Source organism: Hyaena hyaena, unplaced genomic scaffold (assembly GCF_003009895.1).
Source record: "Hyaena hyaena isolate Hyena2069 unplaced genomic scaffold, ASM300989v1 scaffold_690, whole genome shotgun sequence".
NCBI classification, from domain to species: Eukaryota; Metazoa; Chordata; class Mammalia; order Carnivora; family Hyaenidae; genus Hyaena; species Hyaena hyaena.
In genome coordinates this window covers 910,565-923,887 of record NW_024081323.1, presented here as the reverse complement: position 1 = coordinate 923,887, position 13,323 = coordinate 910,565, and the positions used below count along the sequence as shown (strand labels likewise).

Sequence of the window (13,323 nt, the reverse complement as noted above, 5' to 3'; positions counted from 1 at the left end):
TTTTATTTTGTTTTAGAGGGAGTTAATGTTTGCTTTTTGTCTTTAGCACTCTTTGCAAATACATTATTGTGTTCTGGCTTCCACCGTTGCTGTGAGGAAGACTCTTGTAAGTCTAATTGGTAATCCTCTGTTGGCCTGTTCTCTCTAGGGGCTTTTTGATTGTCTCTGTATTTAGTATTTCACAGTTCCCTTGTTTTTGGTCTGCTTGTTCCTTTTTACCAACCTTGGAATTTACTGGGTTTCCCTTATGAATGAATCCATGTATCCCACAACTTCTGGAAATATTTCAGCAATAATAATTTAAAAAAATTTTTCCCCATTGTCTCTGTTAGTCCTTTCTGGGTTTCTGATTAAATGTATATTGGACATTCTTGTCACATTTCCCAAATTCCTTAGACCCCTATTATGTTTTGTATTCTTTTTTGTCTCTGATATGAATTCTGAGTAATTTCTTCAACTCTGTGTTTGGTTTCAGTAATACTCTTTTCAGTTAGGTCTCATCTGTATTCTGATCCACATAGAAATTTTTTTGTTTGTTTAAATTCAGCAATGTTTTCATTTGTGCAAGTTCTATTTTTTATTTTTCAAATCAACATATTTGAGAATGTTGTTTTGCTTGCTCATTTTTGTGTTTCCATGTTGATTTATTTGGATTTTTAAAATAGTTTTAAAAATATATTGTGTCTAATAATTCTAATGCTGGTTTTATTTTGGTAATAAATTGATCTCTTATTTCCTTCATAACTTGTTATTAGAATATGTTTATATGTTTGTTTGACTTAACTGACCACATATTCCACAAAGGCAAAGAAATATGAGTCTGTTCCACACCTTAATATAGGGCTTACTGCTGGTATTAGGTAAATTCCTTAAATAGTTATTAAAAGGAGTCCCTGTTCTTTTTTCCTCATTTAGTCTTTGGATAACTTAAATTTTTAAATACTTTTTTAAAGAAATTTCCACTAATTGGAGGGCCTTTTACAGCCCTTACATATCACACAATGTCTCCTTTTTTGATCTTCTAACACAGGATTCTACTATAACAATCTTTTCCTTAAATCCCATTTTCTTTGATACTTAGCATTTCACAAAAGTTACACATCAACCATTCTTATTGAAAATAAACTGTATTGTCTGCTGAAGGCTATTGAATTTTTATATTTAAATTTGAAGGGCAACATCTGAATATGGCTTTTTTGACAGTTGTCACTAATTTTTTGAGGCACTAAAGGATACCTGTCTGCAATTCCTGATCTTATTTACTGAAGAGATTTTTTTTCCTGCATCATGATGACTCCCACAGTATCTATTGTGTTTTCTTCACTGATTTTCCTTATATAATTTATCTTTTAAATTAATGTGTTGACTTTTTACTCACTCTTTCTGAGTTCTAAACATTTTCAAGTTTGACTTCCACTTAATGAATTCAGTTTTATATAGAAAAGGTAGGTTGTCTGCCACCTCCAATGAGATTTTTAATTCAAAACACATTTATTTAATACCTATATGAAATCCTTTTTGACATAAAATTATTCCTACTTTGTTTCCAATCCTATGATTGAATCATCTCCTTGAATCTTATTGTTGTTTTCACTTGGTGGTGTCATTTCAGAAAAAGATTGAATTCTGATTATTCCAGTAAATTCTTTCCTCCTACAATATTGTTTTGGATATCTGACTTTTTGTTTCTCCTCACTGGGAAAAAGCTCTAGAGGCACAATACTACCACCTCTGGGCTTCTTCCTGAGAAAGAGCTCTGCTCTGATGCTAGGTGGGGAGCTTTGCCAGACTACTTTCTTGCTGGTTAATACGGATAAAAATTGGCACCAGTCTGGTCAGGATACAACTCTTATAAGTTGTAATTTAAAGCATCTTTCTTGGAAGAAAATAGAGGTTTTTTTTTTAATGTTTGTTTATTTTTGAGAGAGAGAGAGAGACAGACAGAACATGAGCAGGGGAGAGGCAGACGCAGAATCCAAAGCAGGCTCCAGGCTCTGAGCTGTCAGCACGGAGCCCAACGCGGGGCTCAAACCCATGGACTATGAGATCATGACCTGACCCAAAGTTGGATGCTTAACCGACTGAGCCACCCAAGCATCCTGAAAGTAGAGATTTTAACACAATGTTAAACACTTTTCTCTGGAACCTGGAGATTAAGATTTTGGATACAAACTACTTACCCATTTAACCAATAGCCAAGAATCTAAAGATCATTAACTTTGCATCCTTTTCTTTTTAACTGCTCAAAACTATTCCAGCAAGAATTCTCTCTCTCTGTCTCTGTCTCATGCACATAGGCACACACGCACACACATACACTGCTACCAAGAAAGTATGTTTGCATTGATCTGTTTAAGTTTTTCCCTTGTATTAAATTTATCACTAAAAATTTGAACTACATTTTATGGGAAAAACTTAAAGTCTTTCTGCTCCAAGAGAATTATCAACATTTTCCCACTAATTGTGTTTCTACCTGGACCATCCATGAAGAATAAACTCTTTTGGATAATCTTTCTGTCCCCCTTGTCATTTCTCATGCATTCTGGAAACAGTACCCATTGCCCACCAACACCCACTATGTATTGCTTTTCTGCTTATGCAGCCACCCTCTCAGAGAATATTTGCCTCATCATCTGGTTTATCCTCTTGACTTGGGCATATTAATGTCAATTTATCAATGTCCATTGTGCTTAACTCCCAAATCAGGCACTTTTTCATAGTAGGGGGAATCACGTAACACAAAATTCTAGCCTTTGCCATCTTTTTTCAAGTACAGATAAAAGTGTTTTTTTATTCTTATTTTTATTGTTAGGAGGTTATTTCTACAAAGGTGCATTCTTTATCTAAATACTTTGATGTTTCAGAGATGTCTTAATAGTCATATATCAGGCCAGATCTTTATAGAATTAACAAATTGATCTAGTTAGTATTTATTGAGTACCTACTATGAATGTAGTACTTTATTTGATATTATAACTTAGTTTAGGAGACTTGCCTTTTACTATGTGCAATTTAGATAAGAAAATAAGACTTACTCATACATAAACCTAATAAAAAATTAATAAAGAATTGTGTGGCAAATTATCATCATGTAAATTATTGATGTTCAGTAAAATAGATAATTTCATAAGAGGAAGTCATCATAGCCAGGTTTTTGGAAATTGATCTGAAGTAGAAAGACAAATATTAGGAAACCATTTCACTAAAGAAGGAATAGCTGATTATACAAGTATGGCCACAAAAGTGAATTCTGTATAGGAAAGAAGTGAGAACCATGGTTAGAAGGGTTAATTAGGTTGATTGAGGAGAGTCTTAAATGCTCACATCAGTTATGTGTTGAGAGTAAGGCGGGTTTGGTAATGAAAATGGTGTCCTAGTAAGATGAGAGATGCTGTGGAGTCAGATTTTGAGCAGTTGGAGGGTGACTGGAGAGGGATGTCACAATAGAAACATACCAGGGCTGCTGGGCAACTTGTGTAGGATCAAAACATTTTGCTAATTAAAAGGGACATTTTGTATGAGACTGCTTTTTCAACTTTATTAGGTTGTGGAATTGAGAGTATGAATGATGCTATAAGAACATAAAGGATGACAGTGTGACAAATCCCAGATGTAGAACTAATTGACACCATAATGAACTGCTTGTTTCTCAGGGTAGATGGCTGCTTTTTGGTTGCCCATTCTACCCCAGTGTACTCTGGCACTAACCACTGCACAGTTGGGCTTTTTCCTATATTCTCTGTTTCTGTTCAGCAAAGTAACAGTGCTGTCCCCCAGAGTTTTGTTAACCAGTTTTTTTTTTAATTTTTGTATTAAATTTGTACGGATGCTTATTGAATATCTACAGTATGTGTAAGGCATGAAGAATAAAGGAGACCAAAACTACTGTGTGATGATTATGTTAGTAAGTAAACCCGAGTGCATATCATACTATTTTCTTACTGAGGATTTCAGGAGACAGCCATTTAACTCCAATGAGCAAGAGGCAAATGCTTTTCATCTGGATAGAACTGTTTTGTTTTTCTCAAAATCAGTAAGTGACTGCTTTTTCCTGAAGTTTTGGAAATTTACACACATCAAACTTTTATCTTCATTTCCACTAGGGGGCAGTGTGTTACCATTAGGTTTTTTTCCCCTTCCATATCAGGAAAATGAATACAAAGTTTTTGATTTGATATTATCTTATAAATGTAACAAAAGTGTTAAAAGTCAACAATTTAGCATTTTTATATATTTTATATGATACATTTTTGTATATTGCATATGCTCTTTATAAATGTATGTAATAGGTAGTGAACTTTTATTTGTTGGGAGTGTTTGATGTTTTGTGGCATTTTGATAATATTTGCATGAGTTCACCAAAACAAGGATAGATGGCAAAGGATATTAATATCACACTAGGAGCAACCTGAATTTCAGGATGATTTTGTAACTCATGGAAACTGAATTAGGCTTTAGGTATGGAATTTGCTGAGACAATGTAATGTTTATGTTTCAAAAAGGGCTGTGTAATCTCCTGACATAATGAAAGCCTCAATACATACACATATTTTTACTTTATAGTCTTCCTTTTAACAGAGTACATTGTGTTCTTTAGGAGTGATGTGTAGGGAGGATGAATATCTCTAAAAGATTTCCTTTCAGTTTATCTGTAAAGATTTGGACAACAATGATATCATAGCTTTTCCTGCTATTCTTTGAGAATAGATTCTGCAAAATTCACATAAATTTGATTCTAACAGCATACTATAAATTTATGTTTCTTTAATTCAAATACTGAAAGCTGTGTAGTACAGTGATAGAATTTAATGTTGGTTTTTTTGTTTTGTTTTGTTTTTTTTTTTAAGTTCTTCAAGTTTATATACACCGGGAATAGTTCTGCCATAAATTGTCCTTGAGAAAATGGAAGGGAACATTTGGAGAGTAAGGACTTTTGAAGACATAGGCTTTTAGAAAATTGTCTGCTTGTACACACTTGTGAGATGTAACTTCTTTGTAACTTACTTGTGTAACTGCAACTATGTTGTCCTAATACTGGTAGATTATGTGGAGGAGGGAAAAGAGGAGCTGCTGTAAATTACGGAGGCATTCCTGTCATTCCCAGTCTTCTGTGAAAATAACAGCTACTTTCCCCGAGTTCCCAAATTTTGCCAACAGCTTAGAAGTCCCGTGAGAATTTCTGAATCGAAACTTTATTCCTCTAGCAAAGTTGATAGACACAATCATCATGTGGAAACCTGCCTATCAACTGGAAAAGAAACCAACCAGATATAGACAGACTCAAGTCCGGGATTCCGTTGACCAGACTTAATTGCTGTGGAATAAATTTAGAATTACCTAGTGTGCTTGACAGATCATAAAAATTCAACTTTTGTTCATTTTTCATCTAAACATAGTACATTTCCTCTTAATCTTGAAATGACAAAGGATAAAGAAATAGCTAAAAATGATGTTTTTAGATGAAGTCCATATGAAACCCATATGAATTCTAATCCCAAATCATTGACTGAGTTTAAGGGTATATGAAATTAAAAATAGCTAGTATATATTGATGTTTCAGGTCATTTTCTTCCTAATATATTTTTTAAAAATATGTTAAGCTGTTGAGGATCTGAATGGACAATTGTTAATTAAGTACAAATTTTTCGTTGTTTCCTTTAGTGTGACATCCACTATATTTTTCTTAAGTTCTAAGCCAATGGAGGGTAAGGCCTTGTGAATTATTAATATAATTCTTTCTTGGACCTTTCAGTGAAGACAAAAATATTCAAACAAAAAGTCGTTCCTTTATACAGACTTTGAAGATTTTTTTATGCGGATAAATATTTCCTGGAAATTTACACAGTGTTCTATATTATTGACTTTATGCGATAACAAGTCAAATTTAGTTACCAGGATTTAAACAGTCTTGAAACTAAATTTTAGAACAACTTATTTTTCTTACTAGAAGAGTAAGTTATATTCATTATGGAAGTTTTGAAAATAGAACAAAACACAGAAGAAATAAGAATAGCCGTCAATCCATCATCTAAAAAAACCTCTTGTTAACATTTTACTATTTTTCCTCCTAGTATTTTAAGAAATCAGACCACTGTGTTCTTTTTTTCCTTTCTGACTGGCTTCCATTTTTTTAAATGTAGTTGTAACCAAGGACAAGCATAAATGCTGTATTTCTGAGCTAGAAGTTATGTTTTTATTGTTTTGTGACAGGTTAGCAATTTTTATGATTTTTCTCAAAAATTTGACATTGCTGTGAAGTGAGCAGGATAAAACAAGAAATTACAATTATGACAATAATTTAGATTTAACACAAACTAACACATTTTGTGTCATTAAATACCCTATTTTTCTTTAAACTCAAAAAATGTATGCTTTTTTTTTTAATGTTTTATTTATTTCTAGGAGAGAGAGAGACAGCGTGAGCAGGGGAGGGTCAGAGAGAGAGAGGGAGTCACAGACTGAAACAGGCTCCAGGCTCTGAGCTGGCAGTCAGCACAGAGCCCGACGCGGGGCTCGAACCCACGAACCGCGAGATCATAACCTAAGCGAAAGTCGGACCCTTAACCGACTAAGCCACCCAGGCGCCCCCAAAAATGTATGCTTTTGATTTTTAAGCGTAAGAATGTTTGTGTGCTGTGTTTACAGTTTATGCTCTTTATGGCTGGTGAATAGAAATTAAGGTAAACCTGAAGCGTGGAAATCGCTAGATTACAGCTAGTAAATGAACTGTTGATAAATGTAATTTTGGTAATTCTATTAATTTGTGTGTGTTGCGGGGGGGAGTTTGGGTACTCATTTTGCTTGTAATATCTTAGTAAGGTCAAGCCTCTCACAGTGATAAGCCGCCATGAAAATTAGTCATGATTTCTTTCTCCCTATTTCTTGTCCATCTTGGGCTCTGCAGTTTTTGCTTCTCTTTTTCTCATCCTTTGGCTGTACTTCCTTCAAGCATCTTGCCAGCCTCATGCGGTCTTACCATACTCTGAATCTCTCATCCTTTTATGCTCAGCTGTAGCAATATTACCTTCAGTCTTGTCTTCTACATATTTAGGTACATGACATTATACTGCTTGTCTAGAAATAGGGTTGACTTTTTTGTTTTTTGCTTGTTTGTTTCATGTAGTGAATATTTCCAGGTGACATGGCTTCTGAGATAATCACCATAGATGATTTTCTAAATGTCCCAAACAGGTTTTTTGGTGGTGGTGCTGGGGAGTACGTAGATAAGGAAGGGGTAGGGAAATGGAATAGTAATACAGTCACAGGTATTCAGATGATTATAGCAACAATTCACCATTTCTCTCTCTGTGTTTCAGTATATATATATTTTAATATGCCCTCAAGATCATTAGTACTGTCTTCTGCCCTGCCCATCTCCTATTAAACCAGTCCAATTAGTTATTAATTTCAAGTGTTATATTTTGCAGTTGTTAAACATTCTTTATTACAGTTCCCATTCTTTGTTGAAAATGTCCGTTTTTCATCAATGTTGCCATCTCTTCCCTTTTTTTGAACATATTAAATATAGTTATTTTGAAATTCTGACCGGCTAATTCTAACATGCGGATTATGTCTGAAAGTGATCCAATAAATGGATCCAATATATGGATCTTTTTCTCTCCTTTATGGATTTTTTCAGCTTTTTTGCTTTCTGCTTCTTTACTCGTCTAGGAAGATTTTATTATATGCCATACTTGAGTTATAAAACTTTTTAAAGGCTCTAGCTTATTTTAGCTTCCTCCAAAGAATATTAAAATTTGTTCTGGAAAGCATTTGTATTATTGGGAGATCAACCTGATCTTCTGGAGGCTGTGAAACCTTTGTTAGGGCAGGTCCTGTTCGGTTTCATCTTTATTCCCAGGCTGCATGCATGGCCTTGTAGAGCTCTGAACTGCAAGCCATGGGTATTCACCAAGGTCTCTTCATTCTAGTTGAACTCTCATCCAACCTTCTTGTCCTCAGCACAGTGGAGCCTCTGAAACTTTTGCTCAGCTCCTCAGCTTCCCAGCCGTTGCTTTCTGCTAGACCCCACCGAGTCTCTTCCTGTGTAAGCACAGTTTGAAAGCTAGGAATTTTTAGCAGATTTTTAGCACCTCTCTGCAACTCCCCACTCTCAGGGACTTTGCCTGTAGAAATCCAACCACCTTAACAACTCTAAATTGCAATCTGTGTCGTCTTTACCTGCAGAGACTGTCATTCTTCTCTTTTTAGGCCCTGTATCTCTTTATAGTTTGGAAAAAATCTCTCAACAAAGTAGTAGGGATGAATGATAGCTAACAGGCTTGTCTTTGAAGGGTTCTAGACAAAGCCAGGTGACTGTCCAAGATCTGCAACAGTACTTTTACATATGGTAGATCATCAGATTTAATGGTCATATATGATAAGAAGATAATATCAGCCACCCTGTCATGGGTGAAATTAGTGCACATCATAACATAATTCTAATAGCTATTGTGAATGGATGTTTACTGTAAATCTGTGATTTATGGATCTTGTCTGATATAGTCCCCACAGACAATCTGTGAGGTAGCTAATATTGTTATCCCTGTTTTAGATGAAAAAAAATGGAGAACTATGAAACTTAGATAATTTGTACACGATCACTTGAAAATTGTCAAAGCCTGTATTTGAATACCAGTAGACTCATGCTAGAGGTGCTGTCCTTAACAATTGCATAATTTATTAAATAGTGTATTTTATTTAAGGAACATACAAATGGGCTGATACACACAAGTTACCTTTGTAACTCAAGTTTTGTAATTCTGGCACATAAACATTTTTAAAATCGAGAAATATTTTTAAATTGAACATATATGCCATGCTCCCTGTTTCCACTATTTTTAACAACAAAAACCCTAGTTCAGTCACATACCCTTAGTTTTACCTAATGTATTTTCTTATTTCAGGATATTATATTACCTTTAGTTGTCATGTCTCCTTAGGGTCCTCTTGGCTATGACAGTTTCTCAGACTTGTTTTTGATGAATTTCACAATTTTGAGGAGGACTGGTCACATGTATTGTAGGGTGCCCTTCTTTTTTTTGTATGTTAATGTTTTCGTCATGATTAGCCTGTGGTTATGGATTTTGGGGAAGAAGACCACCGCATTAAATGTCATTTCCTTACATCAGATCAAGAATGCATACTCTCAACATGAGTTTTCAGTATTCATGTTGATCTTGCTTACTTAGTTTCAACATTAAATATTTTTTATCATATAATACTTGGTATATACCAGGGAATGCATATATGTGTGTGTGTGTGTGTGTGTGTGTACACACACACACACACATATATATACACACACACATATATGTATGTGTGTGTATGATAATAAAATGACCACCTGTAAGGCCTCTGTGTTCCCACTTCCTCAGGGATTAAAAACACTGGTTTGCATATCCACTGGCAGCAACAAATCCTTTTTTTTTTTTTTTAATGTTTATTTCTGAGAGAGAGAGAGAGAGCATGAACATTAGAGGGTCAGAGGAAACACAGATTCTGAAACAGCCTCCAGGCTCTGAGCTAGCTGTCAGCACAGAGCCCAATGTGGGGCTTGAACCCGCAAATCGTGAGATCATGACCTGAGCCGAAGTCGAACACTTAACCGACTGAGCCACCCAGGTGCCCCAGCAAATGCTTTTTTAAAGATTTTGGTAGGTGCACCTAGGTGGCCCAGTCATTAAGCATCTGACTTCAGCTCAGGTCATGATGTCACAGTTTATGAGTTCGAGGAGCTCAAGTCCTCCTTTGGGTAAAACATAAGCCCCCATTGAGCCCCACTTTTCTCTCTCCCGCCCCCCCATCTGCCCATCACTCATTTACACATTTTCTCTCCCCCCCCAAAAAAAATCTATGTGAATTTGCATCTTTTTCAAAACTACATTAGCAATACTTTTATAGAGATAAGAAATTTTGAGATGAGTTTGAAATCCATGCATTATTTGAATATCTAGTTTTTGTACATAATTTTCTGAGTGTAGGTGTGTTTCACCATCTTGTTTAATCACTTTTTAAATTTCTGTATTTTTCAGGACTAAAGTAAGCTCAGGAAGGAAAACAGTGGAATAAAATAGTTTCTTCTCACTGACTTAAAATCATTCTACATGATGCCTGTAAAATTTGGACAAACAAATTAACCTTTAAGAGAACATTCTTAATTAAATTCATTAGTTAAAAATATGTAAGTTATGGGACTATCAAAATGAGGATGGAAGACTTATTCTAAGATAAGGAAATGTGATTTTTGTAGCCCTAGGCTCTTAAGCAATTTTTCCCCATTGTTGCTTTGTTATTCGGCTGCTTTATTCACAAGTATAAACTGGTTTCAAAGAGGCTGTACAGATAGTCTTTTTCTGTTTATTTTTAAAGGAGAAACCTTCATTTTCATCATCTGTGCACCTGGGTGACTCAGTGGGTTAAACGTCTGACTTCAGCTCAGTGGGTTAAACGTCTGACTCTTTGTGAGTTCAAGCACTGCATCAGGCTCTGTGATGACAGTGCAGAGCCTGCCTGAGATTCTCAATCAGTCTCTCTCTCTGTCTCTGTCTCTCTCTCTCTCTCTCTTTCACACACACACATACACCCCTTGTGTGCTCTCTATCAAAATAATAATAATAATAATTTCTCTGTCTCCCTGTCTCTCTGACCCTCCCCTGCTCACGCTGTCTCTCTCTCTCTCAGAAATAAAAACATTTAAAAAATAATAATTAATTTAAAAAATCTTAAAAAAAAACCTCACTTGCAAGATGCACAGTACTGATCATTTAGCCCCTTTGTGGGTTTTTCCCAGCTCCACTCCTTACAGTACAGTCTGGGAAACTGACGGAACAGAATGGCTTAAGTAGAGGTGGTCTCTCAACATCATCCTCTTAGGTGAGGAACTTGGGTCTCTGAGCTGGTGAAGGTATAATAGTGGAAAGGTTTTGATAATATTCTTTGTACCATTGCCAGGCTTCCTGATAAATGCGAAAATAGAAGTAAACAAAGTAACCAAAAGTGGTCACTATTACTAACAGATGAGTTAAACTAAAAGGATGAGGATTTCTCTATCATATAGCCTCCTGTGCTTTGAGTTCATTGTAATTTGTGGAGTGCTACCATGTGTTAGGCATTGAATTCAGTGTTCCATATTCAAAGATAAAGTGAAAAATTCTTTATATCAGGAAACTCATCATCTTGTGGAAGAGATGGTTAACTCAAAAGACTTACAAATTCAGCATGCCAGAGGAATTCACAGCTGTGGAAACAGAGATTCTCTTCACTCATCTGGGCTGGAGGGTAGGAGTTAGGGTACTTTGCAACCTCTGATAACTGGGTCAAACCATAAAGAGTAACTAGGGTGAGCTGAGCTAGAAAGGGAGTGAGGTAGCTTTTCTGGCAAAGACGTTCGCTGGTGCAAAGAGAGGAGAGCCTAGAAAAAGAGTTTGTTCTGGCAATCTTATCCAGTTCTGTGTGGCTTGGAGAATTTAGTGATGAGAGGATGGAAGGGTAAAAAGGTAAAGGGTTCTGGTTTGATCCTGAAGTTCAAAAGGTGGCCTTGAAAGGATTTTAGTTAGTTTAGTGCCATCAGATCTATATTTTACATTACCTGTTTGGATTGCTGTGTGGGAAACAGGGAAGAAGAGGGCAAGACTTTAAAGAGAGTGTTGATGAAATTATTCCAGTAATTTCGGATGGAGATGTTTTGCTGGCAGCGGCCCTTTGAGGGGATTTCATGGATTGAAAAAAATATTGAGGAGGTAGAAGCAGGAGGTACTTGTGATATACTGAACATTAGAAAAAGGCATTAAAGAGACACCTGGGTAGCTTAGTCGCTTAAGCGCTGGACTCTTGGTTTCAGCTCAGGTCATGATCTCACAGTTCATGAGTTTGAGCCCCGCGTTGGGCTCCGTGCTGTGACAGCGTGGAGCGTGTTTGGGATTCTGTCTCTCCTTCTCTCTTCCCCTCCCTGCTAACTCCTTCTCTCTGTCTCAAAGACAAATAAGTAAACATGAAAAAAAAAAAAAAAAAAAAAGGAAATGGCATTAAGGATGATGCCCACATTTAGAAATTGGTTATCAGGTCCTTCTTTTTGAATCTAGCACAATTCATAACACAAAGATCTTTTTAAAGATTTATCTCAGTTTTGACATTGTTGTTCCCTTCCTACTATCATCCCCTCATCCCCTCAAAAAGCCTAAATCATCAGAGTAAACATACATTCATAGGCAATATGATTTCAAAGGCAAAACCACATTTTAGCAACTTGTGAGAAACTCATTTCACTAATTTGCCTGATCCTTACTTCACAAACAACAAGCCGTTTTTATTTTTCCTCCCAACCCATATTCAGTTTACAACAAAGTCTGTTGTTGGAGAACACTCAGAAACGAGATGAAGGAAAGGCTTGCATCATCGATGAACTATTCACACTTGAGTGAAGAGCCAAAGTTGGTCAGATATTGGATTAAGGGAAAATCTTTTGTTTCATACTGTTAGCATTTGAAACTGTGTCAGAGTGTTCTTGGTATCTTCAACAGATACTTTGTTGTGTATAATGAAAAGTGCTTGTGAAAGCATTTCTCCCTGGGGGCACTGGGTGGCTTAGTCAGTTAACCCTCTGACTTGGACTCAGAATATGATTTCACTGTTCATGGGTTCGAGCCCTCTGTCTGGCTCTGTGCTGACAGCTCAGAGCCTGTAGCCTGCTTCATATTCTATCTTTCTCTCTGCCCCTCCCAGTTCATGCTCTGTCTCTCAAAAATAAATAAACCTTAAAAAAATTTTTAAAACATTTCTTCTTTATTTGAGGGACCAAGTATATACCAGTGACTGTGGCCTGAATTCTATAAAATGGCTACCACAGAGAGCAGCGTACCTTTAAAGGTAGCCCATAAAAACAGAATAGAATGGTGGTTATCAGGGGCTAAGAGGGGAAGAAATGGGAAGATGTTGATCAAAGGATACAAACTTTACTTATAAGGTGAATAGGTTCTGGGATTTTAATGTGTAACATAGTGACTATAGGTAACAATATTGTATGCTTGAAAGTTGCTAAGAGAATAGATCTTAAACATCCTTACTACCCCCACAGTGGTAACTGTGTGAGGTGATGGATTAACTACCTTTCCTGTAGTAATCATTTCATAATGTATATGTATATTATATTATTAGATTGTACACCTTAAACTTACACAATGTTATATGTCAATTATGTCTCTATAAAGCTGATGAAAAAACTAAAATTGAAGAAATATTTTTTTAAAAAATAAAAGTAACATTAAACTTAATGTGTGACATCTTTTAAAACTTACTTTATTCTTTTTTTTTTTTTTTTCCCCC

General features: G+C 35.8%; 1 protein-coding gene across 1 annotated transcript in view; it reads left to right on the top strand.

Annotated features, from left to right (window-relative positions):
- LOC120220363 (D-ribitol-5-phosphate cytidylyltransferase-like) overlaps positions 1 to 13,323 on the top strand; it is a 145,672-nt gene that overhangs the window by 129,736 nt on the left and 2,613 nt on the right. The gene's annotated exons all lie outside the window — the stretch shown is intronic.